Source organism: Palaemon carinicauda, chromosome 33, assembly GCF_036898095.1.
Source record: "Palaemon carinicauda isolate YSFRI2023 chromosome 33, ASM3689809v2, whole genome shotgun sequence".
NCBI classification, from domain to species: domain Eukaryota; kingdom Metazoa; phylum Arthropoda; class Malacostraca; order Decapoda; family Palaemonidae; genus Palaemon; species Palaemon carinicauda.
In genome coordinates, this window is record NC_090757.1 from 20,624,736 (window position 1) to 20,650,287 (window position 25,552).

The 25,552-nt window shown below is 45.1% G+C and overlaps 1 protein-coding gene across 2 annotated transcripts in view; it reads right to left on the reverse strand.

Moving 5' to 3' along the window:
• JMJD7 (Jumonji domain containing 7) overlaps positions 1-17,286 on the reverse strand; it is a 58,415-nt gene extending 41,129 nt beyond the window's left edge. The window contains exon 1 of one of the 2 annotated variants that reach the window (XM_068356811.1): positions 17,133-17,286. The gene's annotated coding sequence lies outside the window, so the exon portion shown is untranslated. The remainder of the gene's footprint in view (positions 1-17,132) is intronic. The other variant, XM_068356812.1, reaches the window with a different exon arrangement.
• Positions 17,287-25,552: the final 8,266 nt, after the last annotated feature.

Consider the following 25,552-nt stretch of genomic DNA (forward strand, 5'->3'; position numbering starts at 1 on the left):
CGATGCCTCTGACATCGTGTGCTCTAAGGCGACGTGACAGAGGAGGGTCTGGATTCAGGGCGTGATGGATGACCCTTTGAATCCAGGCTGAAAAGGCATTCTTGATGACCCTCCTCTCCGTCCTCCCTGTGCTCCCAAAGAGGGCTTGCACGTGAGGACGAACTGCAGCGGTTCTTCCAGATAACCCCTCCGACTCCTTACTGGGCATAGTAGGAGAAGGTCTGGGTCATCTGTTACAGAACGGAGACTCGAAATCCTGAAGGAATCGAACCGAAGGTCCTGGACTCCAAGATTTGAGTCTAGTAACCATCTCAGGGACGAACCTGAACGTTACCTCCACCTATCCTCTTGAATGGGGGACGTCGTACGAGAGACCATTGAGTTCGCTGACACGCTTGGCCGAGGCCAGAGCGAGCAGGAGCACCGTCTTCCAAGACAGGTGACGATCAGAAGCCTGGCATAATGGTTCACAAGGAGATACTTCCGACTGGGGGCAGGTAAGTTCATAGTTTCGTATAAGCGCAGAAAGATCCACCAAGGAGGAAATGTCTGTTCCTTTCAGTCTGAAGGCCAGGCTTAAGGCTGAGCGATAGGCTTCCACCGACGAGAGCGAAAGGAGCATTTCCTCCCGCCGATATACAATAACTCCGCTATTGCTGGAATAGTGGCATCAAGGAGAGAGGTACCTCTCCCACGACACCAACCACAGAAGACTCTTCACTTCGCCTGGTAGACCCCTGCGGAAGACTTTCGCAGGTGTCGAGACATACGCTCCGCAACTTGTTGCGGAACGCCTCTCTCTGTGAGGAGATGCTGGATGGTCTCCAGGCGTGAAGCCGAAGTGATGCTACGGCTTGTGGTAGATGTTGCAGTGTGGTTGTTTGAGTAGCTCGTGTCATGGGGGAAGCTCCGTCAGGAGATGCAGAAGGTCCGGGAACCACTCTGCATGATGCCGCAGCGGAGCTATCAGAGTCATCGACAGGTTGACCGATAGTCTGGTCTTGTTGAGCCCCCTTCTCAACAGACAGAATGGTGGGAAGACGTAGACGTTGATGTTGTCCCACCGTTGTAGGAAGGCATCTTGCCAGAGTGCCTTGGGGTCTGGGACTGGGGAGTAGTACAGTGGCAGCTTGAAATTCGAGGCTGTCGCAAACAGGTCAACAAGGTCAGGACTTGTTGGCTACGAGGGGGGGGGGCGCGAAGACCACTCGGTACTCTCTATCTGTGAGGCTCTGCTCAGACTGTCAGAGAGCACATTCCTCTTGCCCGGAATGAAGCGAGCCGATAGGGTCTTGAGTGGACTTCGGTTCATCTCAGTATCTCTACTGCAAGATGAGAGAGCTGTTATGAAAAGGTACCTCCCTGCTCGTTGAAATAAGCCACTACCGTGGAGTTGTCGCTCACGGAGTGACTCGCCAGGGTCTGTTGGAGCTGGTGAAGGGCCAGAATACGGCCTTCATATCTAGCAGATTGATGTGGAGGTACCCTTCTGGTTCTGACCATAGGCCTGATTCAGAACGTGCCTCCCCCCCACCCCCTTCTTTTGACGAGTCCAAGAACAGCATCAAATGCGGGGAAGGGTCGAGAAGATCTATTCCCTTGCAAGGTTTCCATAGATCAACTACCAATGCAGATCCATTCGTTCCGCAGGTCCCAAAGGGACCAGAATGTCCGGGGAATCGTTGTCTTGATTCCACCGGGACTTGGGTCGCCAATGCAGGGATCTCATCCCGAGGCGGCCGTTTGGAACTAGATGGGTCAAGGAGGAAAGGTGACCTAGAAGGCGTAACCAAGATTGGGCTGGAAGCTCTCCTCGTCTGAGGAAAGGTTCTGTGATTCTCCTCAGCCTTGCTATCCTGTCATCTGATGGAAAGGCTTGGAGATTGGAGTCTAATATCATGCCTAGATATCCCAGTTGTTGAGATGGAAGCAGAGAAGGCTTCTCGAGAATTACAATGATCCCTAGATCTTGGCAAAGTCCCAGAAGCTTGTCTCAGTGTCGAAGAAGGGTCGATTCCGAGATTGCCTAGGTTAGCCAGTCATCCAGAAAGCAAAGGAGAGGGATGCCGCTCCTATATGGCCATGAGGATATCAGGGTGAACACTCTGGTGAACATCTGAGGTGCTGTGGAGAGACTGAAGCACAGTACCTTGAACTGGTAGGTCTTGCTGTCTAGGCTGAATCTCAAGTACTTCCTGGAAGACGGATGGATTGGGATCTGGAAGTACGCATCCTTTAGATCCTGTGTGCACATGAAGTCTTGTGGTCTCACTGCAAGTCTGACCTTGTCCGCTGTCTCCATGCTGAACGAAGTTTGTTTGACAAGCTTGTTCAGAGCTGAGAGATCGATGACGGGTCTCCAGCCTCCAGACGCCTTCTTTACAAGAAAGAGTCGACTGAAGAAGCCTGGGGAGCCGTCGACGACCTCTTGGAGAGCATCCTTCTTGAGCATGGTCTCGACTTCTGCCCGAAGGGCTAGCCCCTTTGCCGATCCCATGGCATAGGAGCTCAACGACACTGGATTCGCTACCAGGGGAGGTTGAGATGTTGTGAATGGGACACGATATTCTTGGCCGATCACAGATACCGTCCAGGAATCGGCCCCATGTTGCTGCCAGCTGTGCACGCAACTTTGTAGGCATCCCCCCACAGGTGGACACGCAGGGGGACTGCCAATCCTAGCGTTTACGGCCACGGCCGCTCCCTCTAGGATTCCTGCCTCCCCTGGAGGACTTTCCACCCCTCTTGTCCTTGACAGGAAAGGGCTGGGGCTTAGACACCTTCGTCTTAGCTGCCGGAGCCTGCTTCGGTGTCCTGCGAGGCTGCTGTTGATGCTGTTGTGGAGCCGGAGGCTTGTAGGGCCAAGATGTGAGGGCCCTTTGGAGGAGTGAATCATGATTCGACTTCCTCCACCTCTCAGCTGTGCGTTCTACATCCTTGGGCTCAAACAAGCTTCCTCCAAGGATGGAGGAGTGTCTGAGCCTGCAGACATCCACGGCGGGGACCTTCGGATGGAACTTCTCGGTCACCGCATCGCGTCGCTTTAAGATCGAGTTGGCCCACAGGTTGGTAACCTGGTGGGCCAGGAACTCGATGGAGCGAGTGCCCGAGAGGAGGAAGGTCTCTAGGGCCTTCCTATTGCTCTCCTTAGACAAGTCCTCGGAGCGCAAGAGGATGCCCAGAGAACCCAGCCAGACATCCAGCCATGAAGTGGCCTGCATGGCACACTTTGCGACTTTCTCCTGGCTAAGGATCTCAGAAGTCGAGAATGTCACCTGCCGGGAGGAGATCTTCTCAAGAGGAGTTCCCCTTGTGAGCTCTTCCACCGAGTGGTGGAGGGGAAGAGCTACACTGGACTCCCCCATGATCTTAAAATACCTCCTATCCTGTAAACAAGGAGGTGGGAGGAGCTTGTTCCCGGCAGAGGAACGGCTGGAGGAGGCGAGTTCCAAGAGCTGAGCTTCGACTTTGTCTCTGGCACTCTTCACCTCCTGGGACCAAGGCAAAGCTGCACTGGCCCTTGGGGGTTTCTGGGTACCATAGACTTGGTCTAGGACCTTATCCTTGCCTTTGCGAGGGGCGATCTCCAGGTCCTTGAACCTGTTGAGTTGCGTCATCAGATTCAAGACCTGCAAGAAGGCATGCTCAGACTCATGCTGCTCTCCTCCCTGTGGACTGGCAGCTAAGTCTCCCGTCCCCAGAGGCTCTTCTTGGTCCGGAGACACGTGGACGTTCTCCCGGGGTCTGGTTGGCTCTGGACGGATCCGTGAAGACGACTTAGGAATCGTCTTTGAGTCCTTGGGTTCCCTCCTGGTTGGGATACAGGACTCCAGCAAAGAGGTCTGGAAGGTACCTTCCACACGAGATGTTTATCTTCCTGGAGGTGGGGTTCCCCCCATTGGTGCCATGGGAGAGGCCCTCACCTCACTGGACTCTCCTGAGGATGGAAAGGCTTCGTCCACAGAAGGAGAAAACGACCGCGAAGGGGATGGAGCCTTCCTGACGGACCTCTTAGGAGCCAACTTCTCCCTGGGAGAAGTCACCACGAAGTCCACTCCTCTCCTTCTCTTCAGCGGGGGCGAGTCTGTCTTTGGTCTGAGTCCCAGATCAGCGAGGGCTGGCTTCACAGCCTGCACCACCACTTTCATCAGGTGACCAAACAAAGACTGACGGGTGACGGACGCAGTGTCAGTAATCCCCGCTGGAGGGAAGGGGATCTACTGATCCTTCGGAGTGGACGCAATGCGGCCTACCTGAAAAGAAGAAAGGGAAGAATGTTGCCTGGACCTCTCTGGTGACTCTTCCTAATCCTGGGTGAGAACCCTGCGCTTGCGCAGTGGCGATCCTGATGGCGATCTGGAAGTGCGCGTCCCTGTCGTAGGCACGAAGCTGCGGGACCCAGCGAGAACGGGGGTCGCGCTGGCGCGATGGAGCATTCAGAAGGTCGCGCGCGGGCGGCTGCTGGAGCGCGGGCGCGGAGATAAACGCGCGCAGCCGCGTTCGCGCGGGCGAGTTGGCGCGCGGGTAACTGAGCGCGCGAGGGTAGAGGAGATCACTGTTGGTCAGGAGAACGATGAAGCACAGGAGATCAACGGCGCACTGGAGATCCATGGCGCGTGGGTGAGCTATGGCACTTTGGCGAATGCTTGCGCGCCGGAGAGCGATGGCGCGTGATGGCGAACGATGGTGCGTAGTACGTGCAGGTGATCGACCACGCACAGGAGATTTAGCGCATATGCGCGTCGGAGACCTGTGACGATCCAAGTCATGGGCGTGTTGGCGAGCGCTTGCGCACAGGCGAAGGATCGCGCGGACGCTCAGGAGATCGTTGGCGTGCAGGAAGGTGTCGACGCGCAGTCAGCTGGGGCGCAGGATCAGATGGCGAGGAAACGCGCAAGGGTGAATGCTCGCCGTCGGGCTCAGAAGAAGACTAGTGGGCACGCAAGCACGCAGGAACTCTTGAATTGCACACCGGGGAGCGTGCGCGCTGTTGCGCAGGCAAAGATGGGCGCACAGGAGCACGAGGGTGAGGCGAAGGAGTAAGGTCCTTGCCTGTGTCCTGATCCGAAGATCTAGGGCGCGTGGGAGAGCGTTACCGCGCAGGGCGCCCATCAGGAACAAGGTGCGCAGGTGCGCGCTGACGAGCAGGAAATCGTGGCCGTTCAGGAGACCGATGGCGCGCAGCAGTAACAGAAGGGTGCTGACGGCTAGCAGGGGAGCGCTGGCGAGCACAAGAGAGCTGGTGAGCAGGCGAGCGGTGGCGAGCTGGTGAGCAGGCGAGCGCTGGCAAGCAGGAGAGCGTTGACGAGCAGAAGAGCGCTGGCAAGGCGAGTCTGAAGGGTGCAGCTCAGGGGAGCGCATGTGCGCTACTGCGCGCGAACGCGCAAGGGATTTACCCACACTGTGGCAGACATCCCTTTGCCCCAAAGGGACTGGTGCCCGTCGGGTGACAGGGTGAGAAGGCGCCTGCTGCGCATCTGCATCCCGGGGCGAAGGTAGGCCGAAAGGACTGGAAGATCTGGCAGGCGTAGGAGATTGCGAGCGATCTGCGGAGAGGTCCAAGGATGTGGCTCCTACGGTCTGCTCCCGACGAGAAGAATCCTCTGCAGGGGAAGGCGGCAGTGAATATGACCTGAAGAGGCGGCTCTTGACTCCCTTGTAGGGAAGAGGAGGGCCCCTACGGCGAAGAGGAGGACGAGCCTTACGGCGAAGGCGGCCGCGAGGAAGGGCATCCACATCGTCGGTCCTCCGAAGAGGAGTCTCTGTCAGTGCGCTCCCCCGAGGAGGAAACGCACCCGCAGGAGAGACCGTGGGACTCAACTTCCCCCTTGAAGGATGTTCGGAAGGGGAGGCTGAGCCTTCAGCAACGTCCGCAACAGCAGCAGAGGTTTGACCAGACCCGACGGAACCTCTGCCACTACCACGTCGACAATAGACAGAGGGTCTACCTCTGCTATTACCAGCGATTTCTTGACAGCATCCCCCAACTGGATCAGGTCAAACAGAGCTTCCTTGGAGGGCAAGCCCTTAAGCCTCAAGGAAGCCCAAAGCTGAAAGAGATCATCATTAGACACAGCATGGTCATCATCGTAATGAGAATCAAAATCCTCCCCCGGAGAAGGAGAAGGAGCTGCCCCGCTATGGGAGGCAATGCCTTCTTACGCCGCCGGGCAAACCTCTCCCACTGAGAGGTAGACCACTCCCTGCACTCACTACAAGTTAAGTCTCTAGAACACCGTTGACCTCAACACTGCAAGCAAAGGGTGTGAGGATCCGTCTCGACCGCCAACATGAAAGTTCCACAGGGGCGGCCGGAGAGTCCAGGGCACTTGCGCATAATTGCGATGAAGGTAGAGGCCAACTTCCAAACACACAAAGCTGAAGAAAAAGAAAAAACAGATTAAGGCTGTCAAAAGTGAGGATGAAAGACAGACACGTCTGCTCATCATCCGAGCCAAAAGTGAAGTGAGACAATTCACCGGTGTGTGGGGGGGAGGGGTAGCAAGCTACCCCTTCCCCTACCCCCTTGCTATCTATCGCGGGGGTAGTTAACCCTCGTTAAAATCTAATGGCTCGTCATTTTCAGCTACGCCGAAAGTAAACCCTATGTAAATAGCGTGGTTTGTATTTTGGTTACGGAACAACTGAAGTTTCTGTGGGTGATGCTTGTCGATGAAATCAACCACGTGTTGATAATATGCCAACATCTGTCTTATTTCCGCCGTACCTAAGATTTAGCCTACCTCCTCGGTCTCCTCCGACTCACTCAACTGCGCTTGGAACTCATCATGCGGCATGGCTTGCAGCTCCTTGAGTTTCTCGGTGGTGAGCTCTTCATGATGCTCATCGACGAGTTCGGTGATGTCATCTTCATCCACCTCCAGACCCATGGACTTGACAAGGGATACAATTTCTTCGACGTTTTCCTCGGCGGCAACCACAGGTTCATTCTCAAGGCCAAAACCTTCAAAATCTCTGGGAGCAACAGCATCAGGCCAAAGCTTCTTCCAAGCGGAATTCAGGGTCCGACGAGTTACTCCCTCCCAAGCCTGATCTATGATCTTTAAGCAGTGCACAATATTAAAGTGGTTCCTTCAAAATTCACGCAAAGTTAAGTTGGTGCCTTGCATGACATTAAAGCACTGCTTAAATAAGTGCTTGGTGTACAACTTCTTAAAATTAGAGATGACTTGCTGGTCCATGGGCTGGAGGATAGGGGTGGTATTCGGTGGAGGATACAACACTTTGATGAATTTGTATTCGTCGATATCATCTTCGAGTCCGGGGGGGTGAGCGGGTGCATTGTCCAAACAAAGCAAGCACTTCAAAGGCAAATTCCTCTCCTGAAGGTACTTCGTGACAGCAGGGCCGAAAACTATGTTTACCCATTCCACAAAGATATGCCTTGTAACCCAAGCCTTAGAATTAGAACGCCATAGAACATGTAGCAGGTCTTTATTAATTCTATGTGCTTTAAATACCCTAGGGTTTTCGGAATGGTAAACTAATAAAGGCTTGATTTTGCAGTCCCTGGTGGCGCTGGCATAAAGCGCAAGAGTCAACCGATCCTTCATTGACTTCTGTCCAGGCATTTTCTTCTCTTCGGCGGTAATGTATGTTCGACTAGGCATCTTTTTCCAATACAGACCGGTTTCATCACAGTTGAACACCTGCTGCTCTACGTAGCCTTCCTCCGCCACGATGCTTTCGAACTTTTTAGCAAAGTCTTTAGCAGCCATGGTGTCCAAACGCGAAGCTTCTCCATGCCGAACAACTGAATGAATCCCGGTCCGTTTCCTAAATTTCTCGAACCAACCTCGAGACGCCTTGAATTACTCTGTCGTAGGATTGACTGAACTCTACCCCGCGTCAGACCCCATAGCCCGCCGCCTTCAAGTCACTGCAGATAGCGCTGGCCTTCTCACAAATGATCGTTTCCGTGATCGTATTGCCAACAATCTCCTTGTCCTTGATCCATATTAACAAAAGGCGTTCCATCTCATCAAGGGTAGGGCTATGACGTTTGGAAAAAATCGTGATCCCCTTCGAAGGTTTCACTGCTTTAATGGCTGCCTTCTGTTTTATGATCATCGAGATCGTAGACATATTCCGGCCATATTGTTTAGCCAGATCACTAACACGTACACCTCGCTCATGCTTTTCTATTATTTCTTGCTTTCATTCTAATGAAAGCACTGACTTCTTCCTTTTCTCACCACTACTACTTCTTCCTGAACCAAAACTAAGCTTTTTAGGACCCATGATTATGAAACACAGAAAACAACACGTGAAAAAGGAAAATAAAAAACACTGTTAATAACTGAGTGAATAGAGAACAACCACACGATGCGCACGAGATGAGAGGACTGATCAAAGTGACGCTCGATTGGCGTCCCTCCGATGTGCTGCCATCTAGCAGCATCAACAACAAACCACGGTTGACGCTTTCGAGAAAATTCCACACGTACGCGTATTGTTTATTTCGTATGTTGGAGCAACACTTCGGGTGTCGAGACAGAAATTTGGTCGAATTTTACTTTGGATGTTGGAAAATTCGTATGTAGAGGTTCCACTGTATATGGATGGACAGTATACAGTACCCTCTTATTAATTTTCACCATAACTATCTTTAATTTTTAAATTTTATTGATCTTCACTTCTGAATGATATACAGTACTGTAGAGCTATAGCCAAAATGATTAGTTAAATTTGTTTATAAGACCCTTAATGGAATTACATAGCAAGCCAAGTCTACAGTACGCCATGCTAGGTGATACAGTACTGTGCATGTGCAGTATAACCAAATTGATCAAACAGTATACTGTATATACTGTACGCTTTAATTTGATGCAGTATTCATAGGAAGTTAACAAAGATTCAGAATCACTAACAATTTTGTACAATAAAATTTAGTCTTAAAAACAACTTACACAGAAAAAAAAAAAGAAGAAAAATGTTATTTTTATTAGTAAAATAAATTTTTGAATATACTTACCCGATAATCATGTAGCTGTCAACTCCGTTGCCCGACAGAATTCTATGGAGGGATACGCCAGCTATCACAATACTAGAAGGGGGTGTACTTACCAGCGCCACCTGTGGCCAGGTACTCAAGTACTTCTTGTTGACACCTCCTCAATTATTCCTCGGTCCACTGGTTCTCTCTGGGGAGGAAGGGAGGGTCGATTAAATCATGATTATCGGGTAAGTATATTCAAAAATTTATTTTACTAATAAAAATAACATTTTTCAATATTAAACTTACCCGATAATCATGTAGCTGATTCACACCCAGGGAGGTGGGTGAAAACCAGTGTACAAGATTAAAGGATAGCTAAGTATCCCATATTTCATATAACAGTTATCTCAAATAACAATGAAATAATAAGTACCTGGTAAGGAAGTCGAATAGAACCGTTACTCTGCCTCTTTTTTAAAGTTCGTCTTCCTTACTGAGCGCAGCGTTCCTCTTGGAGGCTGAATCAACCCAAAGGTGCCAAAGTACACGGGGTTGCAACCCCTACTAAAGGACCTCTACCAAACCTTTAACCCAGGCGCTTCTCAAGAATGAATAGACCACCCGCCAAATCAAAAGGATGCGGAAGGCTTCTTAGCCTACCGTAACAACCATAAAAACAACAATAAAAGTATTCAAGAGAAAGGTTAAAAAAGGTTATGGGATTAAGGGAATGTAGTGGCTGAGCCCTCACCTACTACTGCACTCGCTGCTACGAATGGTCCCAGGGTGTAGCAGTTCTCGTAAAGAGACTGGACATCTTTCAGATAAAATGATGCAAACACTGACTTGCTCCTCCAATAGGTTGCATCCATTATGCTCTGCAGAGAACGGTTTTTATTAAAGGCCATCGAAGTAGCTACGGCTCTTACTTCGTGGGTCCTTACCTTCAGCAATGCAAGGTCTTCCTCCTTTAAGTGAGAATGTGCTTCTCTGATCAGAAGCCTTATATAATACGAAAGCCCATTCTTGGACATGGGTCTCGAAGGTTTCTTGATGGCACACCATAAGGCTTCTGACTGTCCTCGAATAGGTTTAGACCTCTTAAGATAATATTTGAGAGCTCTGACAGGGCAAAGAACTCTCTCTAGTTCGTTACCTACCATGTTGGAGAGGCTAGGTATTTCAAACGATCTAGGCCAAGGACGTGAAGGAAGCTCGTTCTTTGCTAGGAATCCAAGCTGAAAAGAACATGTTGCAGATTCGGTTGTGAAACCAATGTTCTTGCTGAAGGCATGAACCTCACTGACTCTCTTAGCTGTTGCAAGGCAGACGAGAAAAAGAGTCTTGAGGGTAAGGTCCTTGAAGGAAGCTGACTGGAGAGGTTCGAACCTAGAAGACATAAGGAACCTTAAGACTACGTCTAGATTCCAGCCTGGAGTGGAAAGACGACGTTCTTTAGACGTCTCAAAAGACTTAAGAATGTCTTGAAGGTCCTTGTTGGAAGACAGGTCCAAACCTCTGTGGCGGAGAACTGAAGCCAACATACTCCTATATCCTTTAATCGTAGGTGCTGAAAGGGATCTCTCATTCCTAAGATGTAGAAGGAAGTCAGCTATTTGGGTCACAGAGGTATTGGTAGAGGATATTGAATTGGCTCTACACCAGCTTCGGAAGACCTCCCACTTAGACTGGTAGACTCTACGAGTGGAAACCCTTCTTGCTCTGGCAATCGCACTGGCTGCCTCCTTCGAAAAGCCTCGAGCTCTAGCGAATCTTTCGACAGTCTGAAGGCAGTCAGCCGAAGAGCGTGGAGGTTTGGGTGCAACCTGTCTACGTGAGGTTGACGTAGAAGGTCCACTCTTAGAGGTAGAGTCCTGGGGAAGTCGACTAGCCATTGAAGTACCTCTGTGAACCATTCTCTTGCAGGCCAAAGGGGAGCAACCAGCGTCAGCCGTGTCCCTTCGTGCGAGACGAATTTCTGCAGAACTTTGTTTATTATCTTGAACGGTGGGAATGCGTACAGGTCGAGATGGGACCAGTTCAGTAGAAAAGCATCCACATGAACTGCTGCAGGGTCTGGAACAGGGGCACAGTACAGCGGAAGTCTCTTGGTTATGGAGGTGGCAAACAGATCTATGGTAGGTTGACCCCACAAGGTCCAAAGTCTGTTGCACACACTCTTGTGGAGGGTCCATTCCGTGGGAATGACCTGATTCCTTCTGCTTAGGCGATCTGCTGAGACGTTCATATCGCCCTGAATGAACCTCGTGACCAGAGTGAGGTTTAGACCTCTTGACCAAATGAGGAGGTCCCTTGCGAGCTCGTATAGGCTCCTCGAATGGGTCCCTCCTTGCTTGGAGATGTAAGCCAAGGCTGTGGTATTGTCTGAGTTCACCTCCACCACTTTGCCTAGCAGGAGGGACTTGAAGTTCAACAGGGCTAGATGAACTGCTAGCAGCTCCTTGCAGTTGATGTGGAGTAATGCTTGTTCCTCGTTCCACGTTCCCGAGCATTCCCGTCCGTCCAAGGTTGCACCCCAGCCCGAGTCCGATGCATCTGAGAAGAGATGAAGATTGGGGGTCTGAATGGCCAACGATAGACCCTCCCTGAGAAGGAGGTTGTGCTTCCACCACAGGAGAGTGGTCTTCATCTCTTGGTTGATAGGGATAGAGACTGCTTCGAGAGTCGAACCCTTGTCCCAGTGAGCTGCAAGATGGAATTGAAGAGGGCGGAGGTGGAGTCTCCCTAGCTCGACAAACAGGGCCAGTGATGAGAGGGTCCCTGTGAGACTCATCCACTGTCTCACTGAGCAACTGCTCCTCTTCAGCATGCTCATGATGCACTCTAGGGCCTGGCTTATCCTGGGGGCCGATGGAAAAGCCCGAAAATCCTGACTCCGAATCTCCATTCCCAGGTACACAATGGATTGGGAGGGAATGAGTTGAGACTTCTCTATGTTGACTAATAGACCTAGGTCTCTGATTAAGTCTAAAGTCCAATTGAGATTCTCCAGACAACGACGACTCGTGGAGGCTCTCAACAGCCAGTCGTCTAAGTAGAGGGAGGCTCTGATGTTCGACAAGTGTAGGAATTTTGCTATATTCCTCATCAGATGAGTAAAGACCATAGGAGCTGTGCTTAGGCCAAAACACAGGGCTTGGAACTGGTAGACAACCTTTCCAAAAACAAATCTCAGGAAAGGTTGGGAGTCTGGATGAATAGGAACGTGAAAGTATGCATCTTTCAAGTCCAACGAGACCATCCAGTCCTCCTGTCTGACCGCTGCTAAGACCGACTTCGTCGTCTCCATCGTGAACGTCTGCTTGGTGACATACTCGTTGAGAGCGCTGACGTCCAGCACCGGTCTCCAGCCTCCTGTCTTCTTGGCCACAAGAAAGAGACGGTTGTAGAAGCCCGGGGATTGATGGTCCCGGACTATAACCACTGCCTTCTTCTGCACAAGTAGCGACACCTCCTGGTGCAATGCTAGCCTCTTGTCCTCTTCTTTGTAGTTGGGAGAGAGGTTGATGGGCGATGTGGTCAGAGGTGGTTTGAGGCAGAATGGAATCCTGTAACCGTTCCTCAGCCAACTGACAGACTGGGCGTCTGCACCTCTCTTCTCCCAGGCTCGCCAGAAGATCTTGAGTCTGGCTCCTACTGCTGTCTGGAGATGCGGAGAGTCAGTTTTTTCCTTTAGATGTCCTGGATCCTTTCCTAGACTTGCTCCTGTGAGAGTCTGGACGGGAGCTTCCTCGGCTGGGGGCTCTACCACGAAAGGGCGGTATGAACCTCGTAGCAGGGGTATCAGCCACTGGGGAGCGATAAGTCTTGGGGATTGAGGTAGCAACCTTAGACTTACGAGCCGATGAGGCTACAAGATCGTGTGTATCCTTTTGAATCAGGGCAGCAGACAAGTCCTTAACCAGCTCTTCGGGGAAGAGAAACTTCGAGAGCGGAGCAAAAAGGAGTTGTGACCGTTGGCAAGGTGTAATGCTGGCGGAAAAGAAGGTACACAGTTGTTCCCTTTTCTTCAAAACCCCTGATACAAACATCGACGCAAGCTCACCTGATCCATCCCTAATGGCCTTATCCATGCAGGACATTAATAGCATGGCAGAATCTTTGTCCGCAGGAGAGGTCTTCTTGCTGAGGGCCCCCAGGCACCAGTCTAAAAAGTTGAACATTTCAAATGCTCTAAACATTCCCTTCAGTAAGTGATCCAGGTCTGAGAAGGTCCAACAAACCTTAGAGCGCCTCATTGCAGTCCTCCGAGGCGAGTCTACCAGACTTGAGAAGTCAGCCTGGGCAGAGGCAGGTACTCCCAAGCCTGGTGCTTCTCCTGTGGCATACCAAACGCTCGCTTTCGAAGTGAGCTTCGTTGGAGGGAACATGAAAGAAGTCTTGCCAAGGTGTTGTTTAGACTGCAGCCACTCCCCTAAGATCCTTAATGCCCTCTTAGAGGATCTAGCTAGGACTAGCTTAGTATAGGTGGACTTAGCTTGTTGTACGCCCAGCGAAAACTCAGATGGCGGAGAGCGGGGAATAGCAGAGACAAAGTGGTCTGGGTAAACCTCCCTAAGGAGAGCCAAGACCTTACGAAAATCAATAGACTGTGGAGAAAGCTTGGATTCATCCACGTCTGATGAGGGATCCAGGTGTGCCTCCTCATCATCCGACGCCTCATCACCAGAGTGTAGCGAAGAGATCGGACAAGAATGCTGAACCGCAGAGTCAGAACGAGTAGGAACAATAATAGTGGTTTCCTCTTCAAGTAACTGTTGAGGGAAAACCTGAGGCTCAGACTGCAAAGGCTGAATAACAGACGAAGCAGAAGGAAGGCGCATGGGTGGAGGAGGCTGACTCCTAGCATGAGAGGTTGAACCCAAGGATTGCGCTTGCTGAGTGGTAGACGGAAGCGGAGTAGCAAGTTCCTGTTCCTGTGGTATGAGCGGAGCATGATGAGGTTGAGGCTGCGCAGAACAAGGTAAAGTTCTCGCAAGCTGAGGCTCCTGAGGCGTAAGTCCAGGGTGTAGAGGAGCTTGCCTTGAGGAGGGTTGAGCTCGCTGCAGCGAGAGCTGAGGAGACTGACTCATGGACGGGAGAGGTTGTTGTACCTCAACCGAGAGTTGCACCACTGGTGGAGCAGCAAGGGGAGGCGGAGGAAGGGTGGTATAATCCTCCTGATCCCAAAGTAAAGGTTGCCTTAAAGAAGGCTGAGGCTGAACACCACTGGGAACAGCGAACTCAGAATGTGGCTCAACATCGTACGCCTGGCAGATGGTGCTGCGATCAGGCGGAGCGAGCGCAGGCGGGGCGAGCGCAGGCGGAGCGAGAGCAGGCGGAGGGAGTGTAGGCGGAGGTGGAGGTGCAACACTCTCAGCCCGACACTCACGCATCAAGTCCGAAAGCTGTGCTTGCATGGACTGAAGAAGAGTCCACTTGGGATCGGCAGAAACGACAGTAGACTGAGGTAAAGCCTTAACAGTCGAGCTCTGTTGTGGCAGAACCTTACTCCTCTTGGGCGGAGTACAGTCGACAGATGACTGAGGCGAGTCAGACCTGAGCCAATGACTGCAACCTGGCTGAGCACTCGCGGACTGGACTCTACGTTTAAGTGGTCTCGAGACCTGAGACCAACGTTTCTTCCCTGACAGTTGATCAGCGGACGAGATAAAGACGGGCTCAATCGTCTGCAGGTGGGAGTGACGGTCTTTGGAAGACACGCCCGCAACCACCGAGGATAATCCTGTGGGCCTAACAAGGCCTGCCGAACCCTTATGCCCTTCGACATTGCTTCTCCCCTGGGCTTGGGAGCTTGCAAGAGGTCCCGGACTGGGAGGACGACTGGCTCTCACAGAAAAATCCTCACGCACCACACTGGCACTAACACTAGCACTTGGCACTGCACTGACACTAGCACTCGTCACAGCACTGGCACTAACTCCACCCACTGCACTCTTGACCTTAAGTTCTTTAACTTCGGCCATCAGAGACTTATGGTCACTTACCACTGACTCTACTTTATCGCCTAAGGCCTGAATAGCACGCAAAACAACAGACATATCAGGCGGAGGGCAAACAGTAGGTTCGGGGGTAGCCACTACAGGGGTAGGAAAAGGTAGGGAATCATGAGGTGAGGAAAACAGTGAAGAGTGAGAAGAACTCCTCCTAACTCTACCTCTCTCTAACTTAGTTGAATATTTCAAAAGACGGACAAATTCCAATTCCGAAAGTCCGGCGCATTCCTCACATCGATTTTCTAACTGACAGGGCCTGTCCCTACAGTCAGAACAAGCGGTGTGAGGATCTACCGAGGCCTTCGGAATACGCCTATTGCAAGACCTACATCGTCTATGGGAGGGGGCTTGCGAAATGTCAGACATCTTGAATCCAAAGAGTTAGCCAAAGGGGGTTCCAAAATCAAGCAAAAAATCGTTAACCGTTAATCAGGACTATATAAAAGCTATCTAGCTAATATAAGAAGGTTTCCAGTAAAGCGACAGCCATTAATCTGAGAGAATACTTCACCAATTAGCCGTGAATAAACTCGAAGACCATAAGCGTATCCCAGAACGTCTTGCCGGAAGCACGACAGAGGAATAATTGAGGAGGAGTCAACAAGAAGTACTTGAGTACCTGGCCACAGGTGGCGCTGGTAAGTACACCCCCTTCTAGTATTGTGATAGCTGGCGTATCCCTCCATAGAATTCTGTCGGGCAACGGAGTTGACAGCTACATGATTAATGGGTAAGTTTAATATTGAAAAAACCTATATATACATCAAGGACAAAATCTGCTGTTTTCTTGATAATGACCTTTTATATGTTACATCTAGGCTAAAAATGAGACAGCCCATTAATATAATTATAAAATTACAGTACGGTACTTAATCAACCTTACATGGTATTCATTATGCTTTAAACATCAAAGCTACTGTACCGATTTACAGTATCAAGATTTAACAAAAAATACTTTTCTGCCCATCTTCCCCTTCCCTGTGATGCCAAGTAGGCCCAATAGGTCACAGCACTGGGCGAACCCTCAATGGGAACAACAAAGTAATTGGTTAGTGGCATTTGATAAAAAGGCTAAGCCTCTACCCTACGGCTGTTCCAACTACACAGGAACTTTGACACTTAGATAAGTGATTAAGAGATTAAATCAGTCTCTAGTATCAGACATGATTTTATTATATAAAAATCTAATGGTTAGGGGAGAGTCATGGTGACAATTTTTTTCCTTTGCTATCATAATTGACAAAATTTTTGTCGGGAAAACCTTTCTCCCCCAAATGCACAATTGAGTGTTTAATGAGTTTAATCAATAAGCTTACTATGATATAAGGTTACCTTAAACATAAATGTGAAACAATTACGACAAGACCTAACTTCAATATGTGTTTATGGGAGTTTTTATCTAAAATAAAGGATTTTTGATAAAGGAAAATCTGATTTTTGGGGAGGTAATATGTGGCCTCAAAGAGCATGACTCTTGGGTTAGGTTAAAAACAAAGTAGGTAAGGGCAGGACTGGTATTAGATTAATAACCTGATAGGTAAAGTCAGGACTCTAGGGTTAGGTTAATAATGCAGTAGGTAAAGGTAGAACTAGGGTTAGGTTAGTGACACAGGTTAGGGTAATACTCTACTGTTAGGTAAATACTGGTAATGCAGTAGTTAATGGTAGAACTAGGGTTAGGTTAATAACATGGTAGGTAAGGGAAGGATTCTTGCGTTAGATTAATATCACATTAGGAAAGGGTCGGAATGTAGGGTTATGTTAAAAACACAGTATGTAAGGACAGGATTTTTGGGTGAGGTTAATTACACAGTAGGAAAGAGTCAGACTCTAGGGTTAGGGTAATAACACAGTAGGAAAGGGCCAGAATCTAGCGTTAGGTTAATAACACGGTAGGTATGGGTAGGACTACATGATTGGGTTAAGTTAAGACAGGAATCTTAAGTTAAGGGTACGAGAAAAATCTGCATCATATATTGTTGATCACTATAAAAAACAACTGGATAAGTATTAATAAAGATTTACGAATGATCTGACATGCTACTTTTTACTATGGGAAAGGTATAACCTTCAGTACCTTTTTCCATAAAAAGAAGTAGTTTTTAATACCCTAAAGTTCCCCACCTAACCTAAGATCCACATCCTCAGCTACTTACTTGTCAGGAGGGGGTAAAATCCCTGCTACCTCCTCTTCCCACTCTTGGACCACTTTACCATTAGCTTATCCTTCAACGAAGTCTCAACTCTCAACTTCTCAAGCCTGAGTGTCACCTGTGCAGCTGTGCTTGCAGATATGATCAGATCAGATCAGGTTCAGGTTGAGGCTTTGTCTTTGCAACGGCGCCTCTGTGTCTTTTAGTTTTGTGTGTTCCTTATTTTCACTAGTTTTTCTCTTTTCATCCACATTTGTTGTAGTACTCTTTTCTTGTTTTCAATATTTTCTTCACAAAAAAGGAATTTTCTAACTGTTTGTGCACTATCTTCTTCGTATGGTTGTTGGAGCTCAATTGCTTTTATTCTTATATCACTAAACTGTGGACAATATAACATAAAGTGGTTAGCATTTTCTTCTACATCACAGAATACATAGTTTATATTTCCATCTTGGTGTCTGTTTTTTTTTTTTTTTTTATATATTCAAGCCCGGTTAGTTTGTCCTTGCTCTGAATAATAAAATTTACGAAAATGTATTGTCATACACTTCCTCCTCCCTGTTTTCACTTTTCCAGTTTTTATACAAAATTGGACTCTCCTTGCACTCCATTTTACTCTTCCATTTGCTTGTGTCCCATTCTCTTGTTCTCTTCTTTATGTCCTCTTTCGTACATCTCTTGACTTCTCTCATCGCCATCCCACATTCTTCAGCATACTTATTCACATGCATCCACCACTTCCTCTCTTTTTCTTCCATATCATTGACTATTGCTGTAAGTAGGTCCTTTTCTCCCTTAAAAATGCTATTAAGGTACCTCAGCTTACCATCCATTACCCTTGTTTTCATAGCTGATGCTCCTACATCCCCTCTCAAGGCTACAATTGCTGTATTCTTTACAGCCCCTAACATCCTTCTATACACTCCATTCTCTATTCTCTGCAACTTTTCTATTTCCGTTTCTGTTAAGTTAATCACATTTGTTCCATATAATATAGAGGGTAGTGCTACACTTTTCCAGTATGTTTTTCCTATCAGTATCTTATTACAGCTTTTTTCTATGATCGAATATGTAAGATTGGCTAGCTTTTGCGCCTTAACTATCATTTCACTTTTCTGTGTTTTGAACATATTCCTACCATCATCTACCTTGATACCTAGGTATTTAATATTGCTTACTACTCTTATTCCCTCTATATTATCTGGTTTCTCCTTCATATTATATATAAGTACGCTACTTTTGTCTCTATTTATGTCTAAACCACACTGCTTTCCTATATCTATCACTTTCCTTATGTTTAATTCAGCATCCTCTATATTCTCAGCAAGCACTAGGACATCATCAGCAAAAAATAATACTACTAGCTTTATAATATCATTTTTAAAACCATTACCTTCCCTTTCTACTTGTTTTATAATCTGATAAGTAATTAATTTGAATAATGTTGTAGAGGCAGTACAGCCTTGCTTTATTCCACTACTTACGCTCAATTTTTGTTCTACTCTTTCCCCTATGTCTAACGTAGTCGAGTCTCCCACATACACTACAGCTATAGAGTTAATTATACTAGTATGTACTTTGTATTGCTTTAATGTTTCTATCAGTGCTTCCCTTTTTATGGAATCGAAAGCTTTTTTGAAATCTAAAGAGGCCACTATGAGTTTTTTCTTATTTTTGAAAGTTTCTTCGACCATGTATTGTAAGATGAATATATTATCCTCAATCCTTCCTCCTTCTGTAAATCCCGCTTGACTATCCTCTATGGCATTATTACTTTTTAAATGCCTTTCTATTTCATCCTTGATAAAAGCCATGTATATTTTATATGATACATTTGTGAGAGCTATAGGTCTTAATTCCTTTGCTGTTGGCTTGTTTTTCTTTTTTAACATTTTTGTTCTGGATTCTTTCCAGCTTTTGGGTTTTTCTTTGCTGGCTAGTTCCTCTTTGTAGCAGTTCACTAGTGTATTCTTGCATATATCACTCATCATCATTGCTTTGTAGTAGTCTGGCTTTAGTCCATCTGGCCCTGCTGCTTTACCTTTCTTCAGACGTTTTAAGCATTTTTCTAATTTACCTTTACTCATTTCAGCGGCGGGCATGGGTTTAATTATTCCTTCGACATTAAGTACAGCATCGTAATGCTCCCTTAGATGTTCAGGTATACTATATTCATTTACAGTTATAATGTCGTTTTCTCTTCTCAAATTATCCAGGTATTCACTCTCCTCCTCCTCATTCCAGATCTCAGTTATTCTATTTTCATGTGTGTTGTAGACTGTTTTCCAAAATTTTACTAATTCTTCTTTAGCCTCTTCATTTGATAATTTATTTCCTCTCTCTCCATATAATTGTATTGCCTCGCTTTTTATTTCTTTGCTGTTTCTTAATTTGTTTATGTTTTCCCATAGTTTATTGTTTTTATCATCTCTTATCTCCCTGGTCTTCTTTTTCTCATATAACGTTATGCTCTCTTTCACCAGTATTTGTACTTCTTTCTTCTTATGATTGTATTTTTCTTCTAATTCTCTTTTTATCCTAATATCTTTTTCATTTCTCTTTTTTCTATTAAGTTCCTTTCTTTCCTTAATCTTTCTTCTTATTTCCTCGGTTACCCAAGGTTGTTCTTTGGTCTTCCCTTCATTTGTTACCCTTCTCCTATATGTTTTAGCCAAATGCTCTTGTTTCATTTCTGCCATTATTATGTTAAGCTCATCAATATTTTTTACATCCTTGCTGACAAGTTTTCTCTCTATAGATTTCACATATTCGTCTATATCTCTTGCGTCACTGCTATAATATGTAATTTCTTCCCACTTCCCTTTATTGTAATTATTTTCACTATTTGTTTTTGCTTCCAATTCTACTGTTATTAAGTTGTGATCTGATATATCTAATACTGTTTTATCTTCATCTATTTCCATACATTTAAATTTTTTATATAGCATATTATTTGCAAGTACAAAATCAATAGCACTATGCTGATCTTGTCTATTCCACGTGTATAGTCCTGAGCACCTTTCATCTCCATTTAATAGTGTTAGGTTGTGGTTACCCATCCAATCTAGCACCATTTCCCCATTTCTGTCTACTTGTTGGTGCCCAAGAAAACCCACGTGGCCGTTAAAATCCCCCATAACTAGCAAAGGTGTTGTTTCTCCTGCTTTTTGTATTAAATTTTCACATTCCACTTTCAATTCTTGATCTCTTTTTCTATCTTCTTCTGTATTTCCTGCTGCGAAATATACCAGTATCATCAGGAATACTAAGCTGTGGATTTTGCACTGTACCATTATTATATCGCTATGTTTGGTTTCTATTTCCTCTACTTCAGTGATGTTATTGTTTTTAAAAATTAACATTAACCCTCCACCCTTTTTGTCTTTAAAATCCCTTCTTTTTTCTAACTTTAACAGACCTTTACTCAGCTGTATTTTATCAATTTTTTGGTGCGTTTCTGTCAAACAAAATATATGAACTTTATTTGTGTTCATCTCGTTTTCTATTTCTATTAATTTCTGCTTGGTTAGTGCTTGGATATTTAACAGGCATATTCTTATACATTGGTTAACTTTTTTGTCTAAATTTATACCTTTCCTAATTCGCTCTGCTTGCGTTTGCTTCTTGACGAAAATTGTCGTTTCTTACTAGTTCTCCTCTCTTTATGTACCACCCCTGTTCTCCATTTTCTTTTTTCTCTCTTAATTCCTCTAGCAGCTTCCTTTCTTTTTCCCTTTCCCTGAAAGTGAGGTCAGGTGCAATGAAAACTTGTCTCAACTCCTCTTTTGTTGATTTCTTGAGGTGTTTCCCCCTTGCAATTACTCCCCATTTTTCCTTGGTGCTTTTAAGCTTAACTAGCAGGGGCCTTGGTTTTTGTCTTTGTCCTTGTTCCTCTCTCTCTTCCCTTGGTTTGCCTAACCTACCCACTTCTTCAATTTCCACATCATTCATTCCTAACTCGACATTAATCAAACTCCCACATTTATCAAAATCATCTCTCAGCTTTTCATTATTATCAACTTTTGTACTTTCTTTTATATTGAAAATTACTATATTGTTTTTCTTTTTCTCCTTTTCCCTTATTTCTATCATGCTTGCAGTTGCAGATATGATCAGATCATATCAGATTCAGGTTGAGGCTTTGCCTTTGCAACGGCGCCTCTGTTTCTTTTAGTTTTGTGTGTTCCTTATTTTCACTAGTTTTTCTCTTTTCATCCACATTTGTTGTAGTACTCTTTTCTTGTTTTCAATATTTTCTTCACAAAAAAGGAATTTTCCGACTGTTTGTGCACTATCTTCTTCGTATGGTTATTGGAGCTCAATTGCTTTTATTCTTATATCACTAAACTGTGGACAATATAATATAAAGTGGTTAGCATTTTCTTCTACATCACAGAATACACAGTTTATATTTCCATCTTGGTGTCTGTTTTTTTTATATTCAAGCCCAATGAGTTTGTCCTTGCTCTGAATAATAAAATTTACGAAAATGTGTTGTCATACACTTCCTCCTTGTTTTCACTTTTCCAGTTTTTATACAAAATTGGACTCTCCTTGCACTCCATTTTACTCTTCCATTTGCTTGTGTCCCATTCTCTTGTTCTCTTCCTTATGTCCTCTTTCGTACATCTCTTGACTTCTCTCATCGCCATCCCACATTCCTCAGCATACTTATTCACATGCATCCACCACTTCCTCTCTTTTTCTTCCATACCATTGACTATTGCTGTCAGTAAGTCCTTTTCTCCCTTATAAATGCTATTAAGGTACTTCAGCTTTCCATCCATTACCCTTGTTTTCATAGCAGATGCTCCTACATCCCCTCTCAAGGCTACAATTGCTGTATTCTTTACACCCCCTACCATCCTTCTATACACTCCATTCTCTATTCTCTGCAACTTTTCTATTTCCGTTTCCGTTAAGTTAATTACGTTTGTTCAATATAATATAGAAGGTAGTGCTACACTTTTGTAGTATGTTTCCCTATCAGTATCTTATTACAACTTTTGTCTATGATCGAATATGTAAGATTAGCTAGCTTTTGCGCCTTAACTATCATTTCACTTTTCTGTGTTTTGAACATATTCCTACTATCATCTACCTTGATGCCTAGGTATTTGATATTGCTTACTACTCTTCTTCCCTCTATATTATCTGGTTTCTCCTTCATATTATATATAATTACTCTACTTTTGTCTCTATTTATGACTAAACCACACTGCTTTCCTATATCTATCACTTTCCTTATATTCAATTCAGCATCCTCTATATTCTCAGCAAGCACTAGGACATCATCAGCAAAAAATAATACTAATAGCTTTATAATATTTTTAAAACCATTACCTTCCTTTTCTACCTGTTTTATAATCTAATAAGTAATCAATCTGAATAATGTTATAGAGCCAGTACAGCCTTGCTTTATTCCACTACTTACGTTCAATTTTTGTTCTACTCTTTCCCCTATGTCTATCGTAGTCGAGTCTCCCACATATACTTCTGCTATAGAGTTAATTATATTAGTATGTACTTTATATTGCTTTGTTTCTATCAGCGCTTCCCTTTTTATGGAATCGAAAGCTTTTTTGAAATCTAAAGAGGCAACTATGAGTTTTTTCTTATTTTTGAAAGTTTCTTCGACCATGTACTGTAAGATGAGTATATTATCCTCAATCCTTCCTCCCTCTGTAAATCCTGCTTGACTATCCTCTATGGCATTATTACTTTTTAGATGTCCTTCTATTTCATCTTTGATAAAAGCCATGTATATTTTATATGATACATTTGTGAGAGCTATAGGTCTTAATTCCTTTGCTGTTGGTTTGTTTTTCTTTTTCAATATTTTTGTTCTGGATTCTTTCCAGCTTTTGAGTTTCTCTTTATTGGCTAGTTCCTCTTTGTAGCAGTTCACTAACGTATTCTTACATATATCACTTATCATCATTGCTTTGTAATATTCTGGCTTTAGTCCATCTGGCCCAGCTGCTTTACCTTTCTTTGGGCTTTTTAGGCATTTTTCTAATTTACCTTTATTCATTTCAGCGGCGGGCATGGGTTTAATTTTTCCTTTAACATTCAGTACAGCATCGTAATGCTCCCTTAGATGTTCTGGTATACTATATTCATTTACTACTATAATGTCGTTTTCTCTTCTCAAATTATCCAGGTATTCACTCTCCTTCTCCTCATTCCAGATCTCTGTTATTCTATTTTTATGCGTGTTGTAGACTGTTTTCCAAAATTTTACTAATTCTTCTTTAGCCTCTTCATCTGATAGTTTATTTCCTCTATCTCCATATAATTGTATTGCCTCGCTTTTTATTTCTTTGCTATTTCTTAATTTGTTTATGTTTTCCCATAGTTTATTGTTTTTATCATCTCTTATCTCCCTGGTCTTCTTTTTCTCATATAACGTTATGCTCTCTTTCACCAGTATTTGTACTTCTTTCTTCTTATGATTGTATTTTTCTTCTAATTCTCTTTTTAACCTAACATCTTTTTCATTTCTCTTTTTTTCTATTAAGTTCCTTTCTTTCCTTAATCTCTCTCCTTATGTTCTTGCGCAGCTCAAATTCTCAATATAATATATTACCATATTTTTTTCATGAGATATAGCCTTTGCAACAGCGCCTCTAAAGTTCATCCTCCCGTAAGAAAAGAAGAGAGAGAGAGAGAGAGAGAGAGAGAGAGAGAGAGAGAGAGAGAGAGAGAGAGAGAGAGAGAGAGAGAGAGAGAATCATACTTTAGTAGATTGCTTAATGAGTTAGTTAAAATGCACTAACCATAAGACGACGCGTGCAGTATGTTTTAATCTCTAAGCTATAATGGCCCTTATAATAAGGAGCAATAAGGTTGCTTTCTCAAGCACGTTTGGAGTGGCATACGCCTTTTTAGCAAATTAAACCATCTTGTCTTTACTTTAAACCTTATCTGCCTCTTGCAAATGGCACTCTCTCTCTCTCTCTCTCTCTCTCTCTCTCTCTCTCTCTCTCTCTCTCTCTCTCTCTCTCTCTCTCTCTCTCTCTCTCTCTCTCTACATTGAGAAGAATAAAAAGAAAATACAATATTCATTTAAAGGGTCTACAGATAAGCGTTATTACAAAACACAACAAAATAGTACTTGCCCTGTACTCACCACCCAATGGCATGCATCTGAAGCTGTAACAGCTCGCTTTTCCTGTTAAAAAGGAAAAGACAAGATTATTCTAATGATTTTATTATGTATATACAATATATCCTATGTTCATATGGTGGCCAGATGTGGCATTTAGGAAATAAATGACTAAAAACTTGTGAAAATCTGTATTTAACATATATACAGTACAATAATGTATAAACAAAAATAACCCAGAAGTAAATAGTTGATAAAATTAAAAAGTCAAGACGAACTGACTTAATGGTACGTACAATAAACTATGCTATATTAATGACAATTATAACCCAATCTACAAATAGTGGCCTGCTGGTAGCGTCCTTGCCATGTGATCGCTAGACTGGGGTTCGAGTCCCACTTGAACTCACAGTCCCTTTGGTCGCTGCAACCTCACCATCCTCGTGAGCTAATGAAGGAGAGTTTGGGGGAGCCTATAGGTCTATCTGCTGAGTTATCAGCAGCCATTGCCTGTCCCTCTTTAGTCCTAGCTTGGGTGGAGAGTGGGCTTGAGCACTGATCATATGTAGGCCTATATATGGTCAGTCTCTAAGGCATTGTCCTGCTTGATAGGGCAATGTCACTGTCCCTGGCCTCTGCCATTCATGAGCGGCTTTTAAACCTTAAGAATTGCTTATGAAGACTGCAGTATCCTTGGAGAGTTTCTGACCAATCTGTGCATAATACAATTACCAAAAGGCTAATATTTGAACATCTGAAACCTATTCTACTGACCTAAACCTCATGACAAAATCTGTGGAAATTTGTTGACTTTTCTGGGAGACATTGAAGTCAGGCACTCGGACCTAGGAGGCCATTCAATAGCTCTGTAAAACAGGAGGAAACTCCTGTGGTTGCTGTATGAAAGGAAGTCAAATGGTTGGATGAAAGACGAAATGAAATGGTAACTGAAGTATAGTCTGAGGGTAAAATCTAGGTCCAGATAGGAATTACCCTGACAATGCAAAGACATTCAAGTAATGCCCGCAGTGCTCCTGCTTTAGGTGCATTGATGGCATTATTCCTGCCTATGGGAAAGAGGGTGATAGAATGGATTTATTTAGAATACTTTAAAAATGCTGATTCAGTTTTCCCCCTTCCAACTCACACAAGTTAGCAAGCGAATACAATTTTGACGAGGAAAATTCATGATAACAGCCAAGACATTCATGTGCCTAGCCTTCTGCAGAATCTTGAAAATGTGAACCGGGAAGACCTTAAGATCCTAATATAACAGATATAGAAAAGCCAACTATAGATTTCAGTATCTTATCTT